At 44.1% G+C, this 15897-nt stretch overlaps 1 protein-coding gene and 1 pseudogene across 4 annotated transcripts in view; both read left to right on the top strand.

Annotated features, from left to right (window-relative positions):
* LOC126456883 (prolyl 4-hydroxylase subunit alpha-2) overlaps window positions 1–15897 on the top strand; it is a 334176-nt gene that overhangs the window by 174574 nt on the left and 143705 nt on the right. The gene's annotated exons all lie outside the window — the stretch shown is intronic.
* Window positions 10569–10686, top strand: LOC126459556 (5S ribosomal RNA; annotated as a pseudogene).

Here is a 15897-nt window from a genome sequence, read left to right as displayed (position 1 = left end):
ACTAGCAAGATTTTTTATGAGCATAAAACAGTGTGTTAAAAAGAAAATTAAATTAGTTGCTGGAAACGGAGTGTTAAAACAATAAACTTAGTAGTGTGGGCCAGAAATCAATGTCCGGTGGTGTCGTCTGTAGATGAGGAGATGTGCCTCGTTATTTATTATGACTGATACCACAACATATGTGGGATGGAAATAGTTTCGCATCAGTTGTTGAAACCCAGGTAACAGGTTCAGGATAGGAAAGCATCAAAGATCAACACTTGGAAGGGAGACATATCAGAGAGTTCGTCGTTTTCACCAAACGAGGATAATGGAAAGTAGTCGAATTAAATCGGGCGACGCTGAGGGAATTAGGTTATGAAATGAGACACTGAAAGTAGTAGATGACTTTTGCTATTTGGGGAACGAAATAACTGATCATGGTCGAAGTAGAGATGATATAAAATGTAGACTGGCAATGGCAAGGAAAGAGTTTGTGAAGAAGAGGAATTTGTTAACATCGAGTATCGATTTACGTATCAGGAAGTCGTTTCTGAAAATATTTGTATGGAATGTAGCCATGCACGGAAGTGAAACATGGACGATAAATAGTTTAGACAAGAAGAGAATAGAAGCTTTCGAATTGTGGTCCTACAGAAAATGCCGAAGATTAGATGGATAGATCACAAAGAGGAGGTATTGAATAGAATTGGGGAAAAGAGGAGCTTGTGGCACAACTTGACTAGAAGAAGGGATCTGTTGGTAGGACATGTTCTGAGACATCCAGGGATCACCAGTTTAGTATTGGAAGGCAGCGTGGAAGGTAAAAATCGTAGAGGGAGACCAAGAGATGAATACACCAAGCAGATTCAGAAGGATGTAGGTTGCAGTAAGTACTGGGAGATTAAGAAGCGTGCACAGGATAGAGTAGAATGGAGAGCTGCATCAATCCAGTCTCTGGACTGGAAGACCACAACAACAACAACAATATTTGTTTAAGAAAAATACACTGATCAATTAAATTCCAGATTAATAACATGAAAACCATCAGAATTATAGTGACATATAAAGTGACAACTTCTGAGATTTACCAATCGAGCGTTTTTGCATACAGATAAATGTCGCTTAAAGTGTCTTTATCTAAATTAACATCTGGTTCAAAATGGTTCAAATGGCTCTGAGCACTATGAGACTTAACATCTGAGGTCATCAGTCCCCTAGAACTTAGAACTACTTAAACCTAACTAACTTAAGGACATCACCCACATCCATGCCCGAGGCAGGATTCGAACCTGCGATCGCAGCAATCGCGCGGTTCCGGACTGAAGCGCCTAGAACCACTCGGCCACCGCGGCCGGCTAACATCTGGTGTTGGAATGGCTATTGTGGTATTAGGAGGGAAGGGGCTTTCATTTCATTTATTGTATATTTATACACCTGCTGCCTGATATTTTAAAAAAACAGGTGGTGCGTTATACAGCTCTACGTGTAATAGTACATTGTTGCACATTACTAGCAAGATTTGTTATGAGCAGTAAAACAGTGTAAAAGGAACCACTATTCAAAAGCAAAAGGAAACAGTATTCAAGCAAAAGGAAACAGTATTCAATAAACACAAAACATCTGAGTTTATAACAGTAAAAATAAAATCTGAATCGTAATTTACAAAGTTCAGGGGCTAATTGCGCCAAATTTCACTGCCTACAACCCTCGCGGCAGTCGCTCGACGCAGGTATAGCTCCAAGGACCAAGACAACTACTCAACATTTGCTGGGTATGGCAGACGAAGCGGCAAAGTCCTCCCGCGGCAGTAACTTATACCTCGGGCGTTGGGCAGGATGCCGCCAAAGTAGCGGCCCAGAAGTCACGGCTGCAAACACCAAGGTAGACTCACGTGTTTAGCAATCAGCTGAACATAAATCACACGTGAGGTAGCACCTTCAAACAATAACGAGATACACTCACGAATGATGAGCCTCCCATAAGCAAAGAGAATACCACTCGTAACCTAACATAAAACAACTAGTTACAGCCAAACTTAAATTAACTATATATATATATATATATATATATATATATATATATATATATATATATATATATCGGAGCGGTTAGTAGCCCCGCAACCGAGTGCAACTAACAACAATGGAATATGCATCAATCACAGAAAAGATTAGAAAACGCAGCCTACTATTCTATGGACACCTATACAGAATGCCACCACACAGACTGGCCAAACAGATCTTTGACTGGGTAACCACTAGAAACAACAAATGGGTGGCAGAGGTAAAAAACGACCTGAACCAACTAAACATAACAGCAGACACAATAAAAGGCAGAATAAAATTCAGAAACATCAGTAAGAAAAGTAAACTACATGAGATACACTGTGACAAACGAACAGGCGTAAAATGGACCGAAGAACGCAAGCAAATTCACAGCCGGAAGATGAAAGAAATATGGGCAGCCAGATAGGCAATCAAGGTGAAGCCGAAGATACAAAGCCAACAAGAAGCATGGACAGAGGACCGGAAACAGAAACACAGTTAGTGAATGAGGGAAGTTTGGGCAGCAAGGAAGGCAGCAAAAGGAACTAGTCATGTTGTTTAGTCCAACTGCGCTCTTTCATGGCAAAACACCAATAATATATATATATATATATATATATATATATATATATATATATATATATATATAAGGCTTTTAATCAGATCAGGGAAAACTGCCAAGATTGACAGAGATAATTAGAATGGATTTTGATGTACACAGTAAATACATACGCCTCTGTCTAGGTAAGATGATAAGCGAGTACATGTAACTAAGAAGGCGCAGGTACAAACAGAGTAGTTGCAGTTTAACCCTTAAGCAAGGCAGAAAATTTCACTGAATAGTAGCCCTACGCAACTCAGATATGACTAAAACACATCAACGTTGGTTAGAATAAATACACTTTACTGAATCAAAATTAGATTTCAAATTCATACCCAGTACCATGACATTACCACCGGGTACAGTGCCACTCACCGGTGTTACCACTTCGATTCATAAAATCGCACCCCAAGCAGGTGCACACAAGCGGTTTACCAATTAACAGAATCAGGTGGCTTCAAAGAAGACGCACTAACAAACATTGGCCACTCTCAAGCCAAGGCATATTGCAGAACAAACAAATACATATTATTCACTGAACAAGACAGTAATATTGCGCCAATTTTCCTTTAAAAATTAAACCAGTGGGTCAGAAGATCCATAGGCAGTATCCTTTTAACTCGTTTTCAAATAACAGGAGGCCCCCGTCAGCAGAGCCCGACCTTCGTCACCTTCTTTAGCGGCTGCCCAACACATGACAAGTCGCTCGGCGATCCGATTGGGTACATGCATTGTCCATCCCGAATCGGCCCAATCAAACCCCGCCGCCTGGCACTGCTGCTCCAGCCTCCCCCATCCGTCACGTGCTGTTCACCACTCCCTCCGCCGCGCCGAGCCTCCACACCTCAACCAGCAAAACCAAAGATAAGTCACAAGGGAGGTGACTATCGATACCGGTGCCAGAGGTAGTAAAACCGAGTCGCCACGGCTCAGTTGTTATGGTGCGATAATCGTATGATACACCTTTAATATGTCAGTTGTTCACTTACGTTTATGATCTCAAAAAGCTTGATTCGCTTCGTTTGCAAACTGGCGGAAGTGTTGTGCAACATCACATTATTGCAGTGCTTAGTCTGACACTGACCTGGGCGTATTTCACTGCATCAGACGTTTCTACATACGTTGGCTCTGAGCACTATGGGACTCAATATCTAAGGTCATCAGTCCCCTTGAAAACTACTTAAACCTAACTAACCTAAGGACATCACACACATCCATGTCCGAGGCAGGATTCGAACCTGCGACCGTAGCGGTCGAGCGGTTCCAGACTGAAGCGCCTAGAACCGCTCGGCCACTCGGCCGGCTTTCTACATAGGTGTAAAGAGTATATAGGGTGTCCCACGAATAAAGTTCAGTGTTCAGGGATATGATAGGAATCATCATTCGAAGCCAAGAAGTCTAGTAAACGTCGGTTCTAAAATGCATACCTTAACACTATGAGCACATGTCCATCATCGATACTGTGAAACAAATCTCTTCTACTGCAAGCTCTATGCTTTCCATATTGTGAGAGGTGGCGGTATGGACGATAATAAGAGAGAGATGTCCAGTAAACGTGGGCTCTGAACTGATTGCTCAATACGAGCACTTGTTTATCTTCGCTAATGTGAAACACGTCTCTTCTACTGTTTAAGTGCCTCTTAAGGTATGCAATTTAGAGCCCATGTTTACTAGACAATTTTTCAGTATTTTGGGCCATATTATCCCCTCCCAAAATATGGAAATCAATGAGCTTGCGTTAGAAGAGATTTGTTTCATAGTATCGAAGATGAAGAAGTAGTGAAGCTCTTAAGGCATGCATTTAGAGCCCATGTTTACTATACTTTTTTACTTCGGATATCGTTGCTGTCACACCCATGAGTTTGGTCCATTCCTCCTAGGACACACTTTATACTTAATGTGAGGGTCGTCCACAAGTAAGTTCTGTTTCTATTTTTATCCGCGGCAGCGCTACGATCGCAGTTCCGAGCATGAGCGGCAGTTATTCTGAATCAAGGAGAACACATGACGCCATTTTCAGATCGCTGCTGCCGACGTGTGCTTTGTAGTGCTTCTTTATAATGTCATTCGTAATTGAAAACGCCGCCACATGAGAAATCAGATCTGCAGAAATGCAAAGAAAGTTAAACCAAAGGAAATTCATCGGCAAATGTGCGAGGTTTACGGACAAAATGAGTGATTCAGTGGTTAGAAAATGGGTCAGACTGTTCAATGAAGGACGTGTCAAGTGCACGATGGAGAACGAAGTGGACGCCCGTCTGTGGTTACTGATGAACTGGTTCACACAATTGAAGCGAAGATCAAGCACAACCGTAAGTTTACACTTAGTGCACTTGCTATGGAAGTTCTGCAAATCTCACGATCAATAATTCATGGAATTGTTAGTGAAAAACTGAAATTTCGAAAACTCTGCTCACGTTGGGTACCCAAAATTCTTACTGAACAACGCAAAAAACAACGGATTAGCAGTGCACTTCAGTTTTTGACACGCTACAATGAAGAAGGCGATGGTTTTCTTTCTCGAATAGTCACGGGGAATGAAACTTGGGTATCGTACGGCATCCCTGAAACGAAAGGGCACTCAATGGAATGGAGGCACACTTCATCCCCAACGATGGTTAAGTCTAAGCAAATCTTGACACCTCTAAAAGTCATGTGCACCGTTTTATGGGATAGATAAGGCATTTTGCTGATTGATTTGTTACCACGAGGCCAAACAATCAATGTACATGGTTACTGCGAGACCATTAAGAAATTGCTCCGCACAATACAGAAAAGGCACCGAGGATTACTGTCAAAAGGTGGTGTTTTTTTCCACGATAACGCCTGACCTCGAATGTGACCAAACAACTCTTACAGGAATTTCACTGGGACGCGTTTGATCATCCTCCTTACAGCCCCATGTTACACATGGTTGAATACGCAGGCGGCAACCTTCTATGAAGAAGGCGTACAAAAACTTGTGCCACGCTATGACGAGTGCCTACAAAATTTCGGAAGCTATGTAAAAAAGTAGTTTAACAGTTGAAGATTTTTGTACAATAACTATTTTTTCTGTATCTGCACACGTTTGTTTTATATAACCAAACGGAATTTACTTTTTGGACATACCTCGTACAATAAGGTGGCCTTATAGTGTGTAGATGACTGTCGACTATCGCTTCTTTTCAGCGACACTCGCGCTGCTGAAAGTTTGATTGTCATTTGTTTCACAGTGGCACACCTTAGCCGGCTGGTGTGACCGAGCAGTTCTAGGTGCTTCAGTCTGGAACCGCGCGACCGCTACGGTCGCAGGTTCGAATCCTGCCTCGGGCATGGATGTGTGTGCTGTCCTGAGGTTAGTTAGGTTTAAGTAGTTCTAAGTTCTAGGGGACTGATGACCTCAGACGTTAAGTCCCATAGTGCTCAGAGCCACTTGAGCACACCTTAAACGCATTGCATTAGAAGTTGCTGGAGGCTGCTGAAGAATTTTGAGCTTTTGCATTCAGTTATCGCATTAAACATATTATCTCCGTTTTTTACAGTGTGAATGAATACCTTCACTTCTTCCTTGATATGCAATATTTTACTTAGTCAAATTTTTTGCCAAATTACGAAGTTGTCTTCGATTTGCAAGGAAGTCGTGAACTTTATGGGCATAAAAGGGGGGGGGGGAGATACTAGGGGGGGGGGGGGTGGAGTCACTGGAATGTATACGTGGAACAGTAACACTGTTTAATACAAACTGGCTACTCCTGCTTTAGCCGTTGTGAATAGTGTAGTTGTATTTGACTATTAAAGGGTAGTGTTTATTGCACTGTTCTGGCGTGATTTATACGGGGTGAACCAGAGCTCCACCGACAAACTTTCAGAGCAGAAATGCACGCCCAGAATTCCGTCAGCGGCGCGGCAGCAGACAGCAGTCCTGCCCCGCCCCTCCCCCTCCCCTTTCGCCGACACCCCCACCCCTTCTCTCAGCGGAATCCAATCGCCGCGCGCAGTAATGACCACTGCAGATCCCAATAACTGCAGTGGCAGCGCCGATCCGTGCTCGCTTTATGGGCCAGCGACGCGTTGCAAAGGACCTCTCATTGCGGATCTCTGCGGCGGGTCGCAATTAGCACGCTGTTATTGGAGGGAACCCCTTCTTCCGCGCCGGCGCAAACCCGAAGGGGGGGGGGGGGGGGGGGTCAAGCGACGCACAGACTGGTAGTCGTTTGCTTCACGTAACAAGTGGTCGCGGAGGCGTTGATGGAAAAAGTGGGGCTCACCATAACCCGACAAATGGCGTATCGTGTATACCGAAAGTGTTCAGTGGCATAGAACCAACAAATGAGACATTTTTTACTGAATAAAAGCGTCTAGACCGCTTAATCTACATCTACATCCACGTGGATACTCTGCAAATCACATTTAAGTGGCTGGCAGAGGGTTCATCGAACCACCTTCACAGTTCTCTATTATTCAAATCTCGTATAGCGCGCGGAAAGAACGAAACCTATATCTTTCTGTACGAGCTCTGATTTCCCTTATTTTATCGTGGTGATCGTTTCTCCCTATGTAGGTCGGTGTCAACAAAATATTTTCGCATTCGGAGGAGAAAGCTGGTGATTGGAATTTCGTGAGAAGATTCCGTCGCAACGAAAAACGCCTTTCTCTTAATGATTTCCAGCCCAAATCCTGTATCATTTCTGTCACACTCTCTCCCATATTTCGCGATGATACAAAACGTGCTGCCTTTCTTTGAACTTTTTCGACGTACCCCGTCAGTTTTTTTATAATTCTTCTTCCCCTTCTCCCTTCATGTATTAGGTGGTTGCACCAGTTCCGATCAACAAGGTGTAGCCATCTGCCGGTCTAGTTGTTGATTACAGGGGTGTTATCTTGCAAGGCCTCTCTCAGGAAAGCTCGGGGCGTTAGGAACTGGTTACGAATGCCTGTGTTCGACTCTCTGATCACATTTGACAATCATATGCTCAACTGTCCTGGCGGCGTGCAGACAAGCGCAGAAATTTCCGTACCCTCTGTTTTTTTGAATGGATACTGGCCCACAAATCTCTCATCGACTATAAAAAAAATGGTTCAAATGGCTCTGAGCACTATGGGACTTAACATCTGAGGTCATGCGTCCCCTAGACTTAGAACTATTTAAACCTAACTAACCTAAGGACATCACACACATCCATGCCCGAGGCAGGATTCGAACCTGCGACCGTAGAGGTCGCGCGGTTCCAGACTGTAGCGCCTAGAACCGCTCGGCCACCTCGGACGGCACTCTGGAACAACTTCTCGCGTTATATTAGAGAACTAAATAATATCCCCAGCTTCAGATTACAGGTAATGAATGACATATGTGCTAAAGCAGGAATAAGGATTACCATTGTCCCTGTACGCAAAGGATTACCATTGTCCCCTAACGCACTTGTTACCCTTGTGCATCCCTTTTGCCAACCTGATCTTCCTCACTTCCCAGTATTCTTAGCCGATGCAGTCTCCTTAATTTTCCTTTTCCCACAACTCGTTATTTTTCTATTTTGTACAAGCGTAAGTTCTGTTTATTGCTGTCACTATGATTATTGTTATTAATGTCATAGTTATTGTCAGTATTAACATTGCTACTTTTATTTTTATTATTATTGTTATCACTATTAGTGGCAGCAGCTGCAGAAGTACGAATAATGTCAGTGTTACCTTTGTTAGTTCATAGTTAGTGTAATTTACTGACACGCCAGTTCAGACACTCAAAAACTGGAATCGGTATGGCTCTACATCCCTGCCAGTACCTTCCAGAGCCTCGTTGACTCTCTCCCAGCACGTCTCACAGCATCGACGTTGCAAAAGGAAGTTATTCAAGCTTTCGACAGATGGTCACATTAATGTGAGTGAACAGTGTACTTTGAAGCATCCCCCAACTCTCTTGTGGTTACCATTTTAGGTACTCCACGTAGACGTCTGCTCATAGATACGTACCGTCGGTAGGTTATCCAGCTTTACTTCCCGGCGTGATAGCGACGACTTTCCGATGAGGTGCGGGCCTTGTGATTTGCTGTTACTGCGAGTCTTGTAAATAACGCTTTTATTTAGTAATTTTCCCGGCTAAAACTCTCCCCTTTTATTATTAAGACAGCCTGCGCCACCTTTCGGAGGGATTGGGGACGTCAAAGAGTCACCAAAGTTCATATTAAGCAGTCCGTAAAACACGTAAACGTTCACTTCAGTTAGCGTGTCAGTTAATGCCTACGCTTTCCGCTAGATGGTGCTGACTTACTGCTGAATAGCTTTGGTCCCGTAAAACCTTCACTGATTAGTACTAGGTAAATGAAATAAGTACAACACTCTTGTATTTCACTTTCACTCTATATTCAAGGATTAAGATGGTGATGGATGATGGTCTATTTAAAAGGTTCCTAGCCTGGAGGAATCTAAATGGTCCGCAAATGCCGATATGCACGCGCTCTACGTCCAGATTCGCAACTAACGGCACACGACACTTTCAAAAGTCCACACGTTAATATCTGAATACCGCTACCTCTGAATTAACTCGTATCTGTCGTCTATATGTTCGTAAAGTTCCAATCTAACACTGAAGTCCAAAAATCCCCTTAATACTCCGTTGCTACCAACAGTCAGAGATCGTACACTACATCGCTTTTAAACTCCGTAATATTCTAACAGTTTATTGTGAATCTTAACACTATAAAGTCCAATCTAATTATTGTCTCGCTGACTGACACGGGTTCCCCGCGCTTTAACGAAACACTCAAGGAAAAAAGGCGGCAATAATGACGATCAGGCCTTTTTATAGGTTTTCCATTACAAGAGTTTAACGTCACTGCCTTCCGTGGCTTTGCTGTACTTAGACGTTAAACTACTTGCTGATATACTATAATTTTGATCTGTAATTACCGAACTCTGATTCCACACTATTTTCCCCTCTAAAAATTCTATTCTTAATTTTAAATTATTCTTTCTATAGCTTTTATCACTGTAAACTGAACCGAGGTGTTACAACTTCCCTAAGTGCATCATGTCCCCACCATACCACCAGGCGGCATCCAGTCTCGTGGTGGTCACTGGTCATGGCAGTGTATCTCAATAAATACAACAGCCCATACAAAGCGATATAGGCCACTTGTTAACACACTGGTCTCGGACTGGGGTTCAGTTCCCCGTCGGGCCAACCACATTTACGTTTCTGTGGTTTCTCTAACTCTATTATAAAGGCAAATTGTTGTTTAGCTTGATGTGGACGCTGCCGATCTTGTGTGTCCGCCTCTACTGACCTTGTCGTAGACGGTACATTAAACGCTAATCTCCTTTACTACGTTGCTGCCACACTGGCAGGGATTCCAGTCAGCCTTGGATGGTACAAGGCCTCATAGAGTAATCTGTGGTAGGCTTGTGAAGGCACTTAGCCTGCTGATTTTGACAGAGCTGCACCGGCTGTGCTCAGCGACCAGAAAGCGCGAACTGGAGGCGGCGCGAGTAGCTGGACCAGCGGTCGCGCCGCGGCAGGTAAACCGGTCGCAGACCATTCCTGGAACGCCCACTGCGGGGTCACTGGAGGCCGTCCAGATCCCCCTCCCCCTTCCCGTGCCTACGGCAGCCTTCAGCTCCAGAGACGGCGCATCTGCCGCGCGTCGCGGCCTCCAGTAACGGCGCGCTAAAAAGGCCAATGCCGTGCCGTCCAGGTGACGCAAGCGGACTCACTCTTCTCCAGTGAATGCTCTTATGCAAGCCCTCGCGTGCCGAGTTAAGTATGCTTACGGTACTTGTAATTCGTCCCAGGTGTCTTCTACGGGACTCTTGACAATAGCGGCATATGAAAACGAGAAGACTACAATTGTCTGCGGAAGGTTAAACACCAGTGCCCGTTGTGGCATCTATGGTTGGTTGCTGTATGCCGGGTGGCGATGGGGTAACGTATTCTTCCGCATTTCCCGGTATCTGCCATATTGTAGGCCAACGGCCTTGCCGCAGTGGTAACACCGGTTCCCGTCAGATCGCTGAAGCTAAGCGCTGTCGGGCTGGGCTAGCACTTGGGTGGGTGACCACCCGGTCTGCCGAGCGCTGTTGGCAAGCGGAGTGCACTCAGCCCTTGTGAGGCAAACTGAGGAGCTACTTGATTGAGAAGTAGCGGCTCCGGTCTCGTAAACTGACACGGCCGGGAGAGCGGTGTGCTGACCACACGCCCTCCAATATCCGCATTCCGTGACGCATTTGGGCTGAGGATGACACGGCTTCCGGTCGGTACCGTTGGGCCTTCCAAGGCCTGTTCGGACGGAGTTTAGTTTTTACCTATTATAGTATTTTTTTTTTAAATCCTCCCTGCTCCCTTATTGACTACCTGATTCTCCCTATATTTCGTCAATGATCACTGCTACATAGCCGGCCGGAGTGGCCGTGCGGTTCTAGGCGCTGCAGTCAGGAACCGAGCGACTGCTACGGTCGCAGGTTCGAATCCTGCCTCGGGCATGGATGTGTGTGATGTCCTTAGGTTAGTTAAGTTTAATTAGTTCTAAGTTCTAGGCGACTGATGACCTCAGAAGTTAAGTCACATAGTGCTCAGAGCCATTTGAACCATTCGAAACTGCTACATAAATTAATTCCGTGCGGTACTGTTCAGATTCCATGACCGACAGGGCTCGAAAAGTTCTCGTACAATAATCGATACTGTTGTCGACATATAGTCTTTCTTCGTGCTTCTGCGGAAAGAAGGCGGTTTGTCTCCAAGGGGATGCGAGGAGCCGAAATGGTTCAAATGGCTCTGAGCACTATGGGACTTCTAAGGTCATCAGTCCCCTAGAACCTAACTAGCCTAAGGACTTCACACACATCCATGCCCGAGGCAGGATTCGAACGTGCGAGCGTAGCGGTCGCGCGGTTCCAGACTGTAGCGCCTAGAAACGCTCGACCACTCCGGCCGGCCCGAAAAAGAATCACATAGTCTACGCGTCTAGTGGGATCGTGAGACGGGGGAATGTTCACTTGTTTCTCGGTCGATACTGGCAACCCACTGATGCGTTCATGTCGTTCCCATCAGCAGTTGGCCCGACGGGGAATAACACACGGGAGTGAGAAGGACTGACGAAAGGAGAGTTTAAAGAAGTTTACGTTTAAACATGCTCCTTGTACCATTTGTTTCTCAGTTGACTTACACAACGCAACACTATTTCGCAACGCTTCGAAAGAGCCAGTATTGACAGATCGCTTAAGCTGGCACATCGGAAAACAGAGGACAATCTGGTACGCCTCCAGCGATATGTTGATTTCTCAAGGACTGTTTCCCTGGCTCTCTATTTCCTTTGTTTTACTATTACTCGCGTAACAACTAATGTATGAGATAAAATATGTTGCTATGAAAAGAGCCCCGAAATACCTTTTAGTGATGCTGCGCTGTGACTTTCTTTGGATCATTAATTTTCAACAAAACAAAATATATTATGTTCTTATTGTACTGGATCTGGCTTTCTATTAAAGGAATATTTTTTCCGTTACTGTAACTCGCCATAAAGTTCAACCTATCTTCCTGACTTTACAGTTATTGACAAGGCTAATGAAAATTATTTCGTTATCAATACTGATGTTACAGTACGCAATGATTGTTCAACATCAAAATTTTGCAGTGGATTTTTGTTAACAGTAAGACACCAATAAGTACCACTACTAACACGAGAACATGAGACTATTATCAGAGAAAAAGATGTTTTTACTATAAGGTTTGCCAGACCAGAACTACGCACAGCAAGATTTCTTTTATGTTGTGAAGGTAAATTATCTTTTTGCACTGTTAATAATATGTTATCAGCAGCCCGCGTCAACCTGTAATACACATCGATTTGGAGGTTCCCTTGTTAGAACTACTTAAACCTAACTAACCTAAGGACATCACACACATCCATGCCCGAGGCAGGATTCGAGCCTGCGACCGTAGCGGTCGCGCGGTTCCAGACTATAGCGCCTAGAACCGGCCGGCCCTTGACAAAAAGAATGCCACGCAAGCGTACAATATAACGTCACAGGCTCTTCCTACTCAAGTAACTACAAGAAGACGACAGAGAAATTAATGTTCGGTTTTTACTATTTATAGTAGTCACATATTCTCATCTTTGTTTGATATTTAGTAAGTATCGTCTGTGGCGGTTTCAGTACTCGCCGACACAGATATTATTTAAAAAAATCAGTACATAATTCTATACAAGAACAAAACATGACACATAATGCTTTCTCTTTATTACATAAAGTTCACACAATCGTTGTCCACGCAATTACAATCATCCAGTTCAATTATTCTTTTCTCCTTTTCTTTACCACATATAATATGTGTTCTGCTAAGAGACGTTACAAGTGGAAGGGCTGGACCCAAATAAAGATCAAGCGCCATTCGTAAAATGCATAAAATAAGTTATTTCGAACAACATAACAAGATTGAAATGTTATCTTCAGAGAACACTTAAACAATTTCAGCAGTGATAACTCTTGTGTCGTCCGAACAACAGGCCGGCCGCTGTGACCGAGCGGTTCTAGCCGCTTCAGCTCGGAACCGCGCTGCTGCTACGGTTGCAGGTTCGAATCCTGCCTCGGGCATGGATGTGTGTGATGTCCTTAGGTTAGTTAGGTTTAAGTAGTTCTAACAAGGGAACCTCCAAATCGCACCCCCCTCAGATTTAGTTATAAGTTGGCACAATGGATAGGCCTTGATAAACTGAACACAGATCAATTGAGAAAACAGGAAGTAGTGTGGAACTGACTGAGTAGTCCATGGGCCATATAAGGAACATCATGGACAAAGTGTGCTTTGAAGCGCCGTGGTCCCGTGGTAGCGCGAGCAGCTGCTGAATGAGAGATCCTTGGTTCAATTCTTCCCTCGACTGAAAATTTTACTTTTTTTATTTTTGCATAGTTATTATCTGTCCGTTCGTTCATTGACATCTCTGTTCACTGTAATAAGTTTAGTGTCTGTGTTTTGCGACCGCACTGCAAAACCGTGCGATTAGTAGACGAAAGGACGTGCCTCTCCAATGGGAACAGAAAACATTTGATCGTAAGGTCATAGGTCAACCGATTCCTCCACAGGAAAACACATCTGATATATTCTATACGACACTGGTGACGGCATGTGCGTCACATGACAGGAATATGTTGTCGGCCCACCTAACTTGTACACTTGGTGAATGGGTAAAAAGATTCTTCTACCTTGCCCGATTTAGGTTTTCTTGTGGATGTGATAATCACTCCCAAAAAAGTGATGAAAACATAAGAGTTTGTCACATAAACTGAAAATAAAAAATTAAAATTTACACTTGATGGAAGATTTGAACCTAGGATCTTTCGTTCCGCAGCTGCTCACGTTACCATGAGACCACGGCGCTCCTGCGTTCCTATTGTCCTTCTTGTTGCTTATCCTCCCTTGAACTACTCAGTTTGTATATTTTGCTTATTTTTTCACAGTTCCACACAACTTCTTCCTGTTTTCTCAATTGATCTGTGTTCAGTTTTTCAAGGCCTATCCACTGTGCCAACTTATAACTAAATCTGAGGGGGGTGCGATGGGGAGGTTCCCTTGTAAGTCTAGGGGACTGATGACCTCAGATGTTTAGTCCCATACTGCTTGGAGCCATTTGAATTCCGAGCAACACACAGGCGCTGCGAAAGCACCACAGGCGCAAAGATGTGAGCTGGTGACAGAGCCATAGAGACTCGCCACTTGCGCGAGTTCTACCACCGCCACGGGCGGTGCTCAGGATGAAGAATCGACTTCACTTCGGCCAGTACAATCCGGCAATGACTGGACGACAACGGATAGAAACCTACTCCGAAGGTAGAAGAGCAGCTCTCGCCCCGTTGGTTACAGATCATCATCCAGGGCTGGCACAAACAGGGAACGTCGTTAAGTGAACTGTTAGAAGTGAACAGACAGTTGTATATTGCATTTGCTATGTACTGTATGTAAATTTACAATTTGTACAGAAACCAGATGGAAGTTATAAAAGTCGAGGGACATGAAAGGGAAGCAATGGTTGGGAAGGGAGTGAGACAGGGTTGTAGCCTGTCCCCGATGTTATTCAATCTGTATATTGAGCAAGCGGTAGAGGAAACAAAAGAAAAATTCGGAGTGGATATTAAAGTCCATGGAGAAGAAATAAAAACGTTGAGGTTCGCCGATGACATTGTAATTCTGTCAGAGACAGCAAAGGACTTGGAAGAGCAGTTGAACGGTATGGACAGTGTCTTGAAAGGAGGATATAAGATGAACATCAACAAAAGCAAAACGAGGATAATGGAATGTAGTCGAATTAAGTCGGGTGATCCTCAGGGAATTAGATTAGGAAATGAGACATTTAAAGTAGTAAAGGAGGTTTGCTATTTGGGGATCAAAATAACTGATGATGGTCGAAGTAGAGAGGATATAAAATGTAGACTGGCAATGGCAAGGAAAGCGTTTCTGAAGAAGAGAAATTTGTTAACATCGAGTATAGATTTCAGTGTCAGGTAGTCGTTTCTGAAAGTATTTGTATGGAGTATAGCCATGTATGGAAGTGAAACGTGGACATAAATAGTTTAGACAAGAAGAGAATACAAGTTTTCGAAATGTGGTGCTACAGAAGAATGCTGAAGATTAGATGGGTAGATCACATAACTAATGAGGAGGTATTGAATAGAATTGGGGGAGAAGAGGAGCTTGTGGCACAACTTGACGAGAAGAAGGGATCGGTTGGTAGGACATGTTCGGAGACATCAAGGGATCACCAATTTAGTAATGGCTCTGAGCACTATGGGATTTATCATCTATGGTCATCAGTCCCCTAGAACTTAGAACTACTTAAACCTAACTAACCTAAGGACAGCATACAACACCCAGTCATCACGAGGTTGAGAAAATCCCTGACCCCGCCGGGAATCGAACCCGGGAACCCGGGCGCGGGAAGCGAGAACGCTACCGCACGACCACGAGCTGCGGACTCCAATTTAATATTGGAGGGCAGTGTGGAGGGTAAAAATCATATAGGGAGACCAAGAGATGAATACACTAAGCAGATTCAGAAGGATGTAGGCTGCAGTAGGTACTGGGAGATGAAGAAGCTTGCACAGGATAGAGTAGCATGGAGAGCTGCATCAAACCAGTCTCAGGACTGAAGACCACAACAACACATGTACTGTGAAGTTTATCTACGATTATTTGCACTTAGGCATTGAGGGCCTTTTTTGTGTTGTATTACAAGCAGTGCTGCAGACCTCTGTATTCAACAAGCCACAAAGATAAGTAAACCTTTGAAGTCATTTGTGTGA

Source organism: Schistocerca serialis, chromosome 2 (genome assembly GCF_023864345.2).
Source record: "Schistocerca serialis cubense isolate TAMUIC-IGC-003099 chromosome 2, iqSchSeri2.2, whole genome shotgun sequence".
Classification (NCBI taxonomy): Eukaryota; Metazoa; Arthropoda; class Insecta; order Orthoptera; family Acrididae; genus Schistocerca; species Schistocerca serialis.
This window is presented reverse-complemented; position numbering and strand designations above follow the sequence as displayed.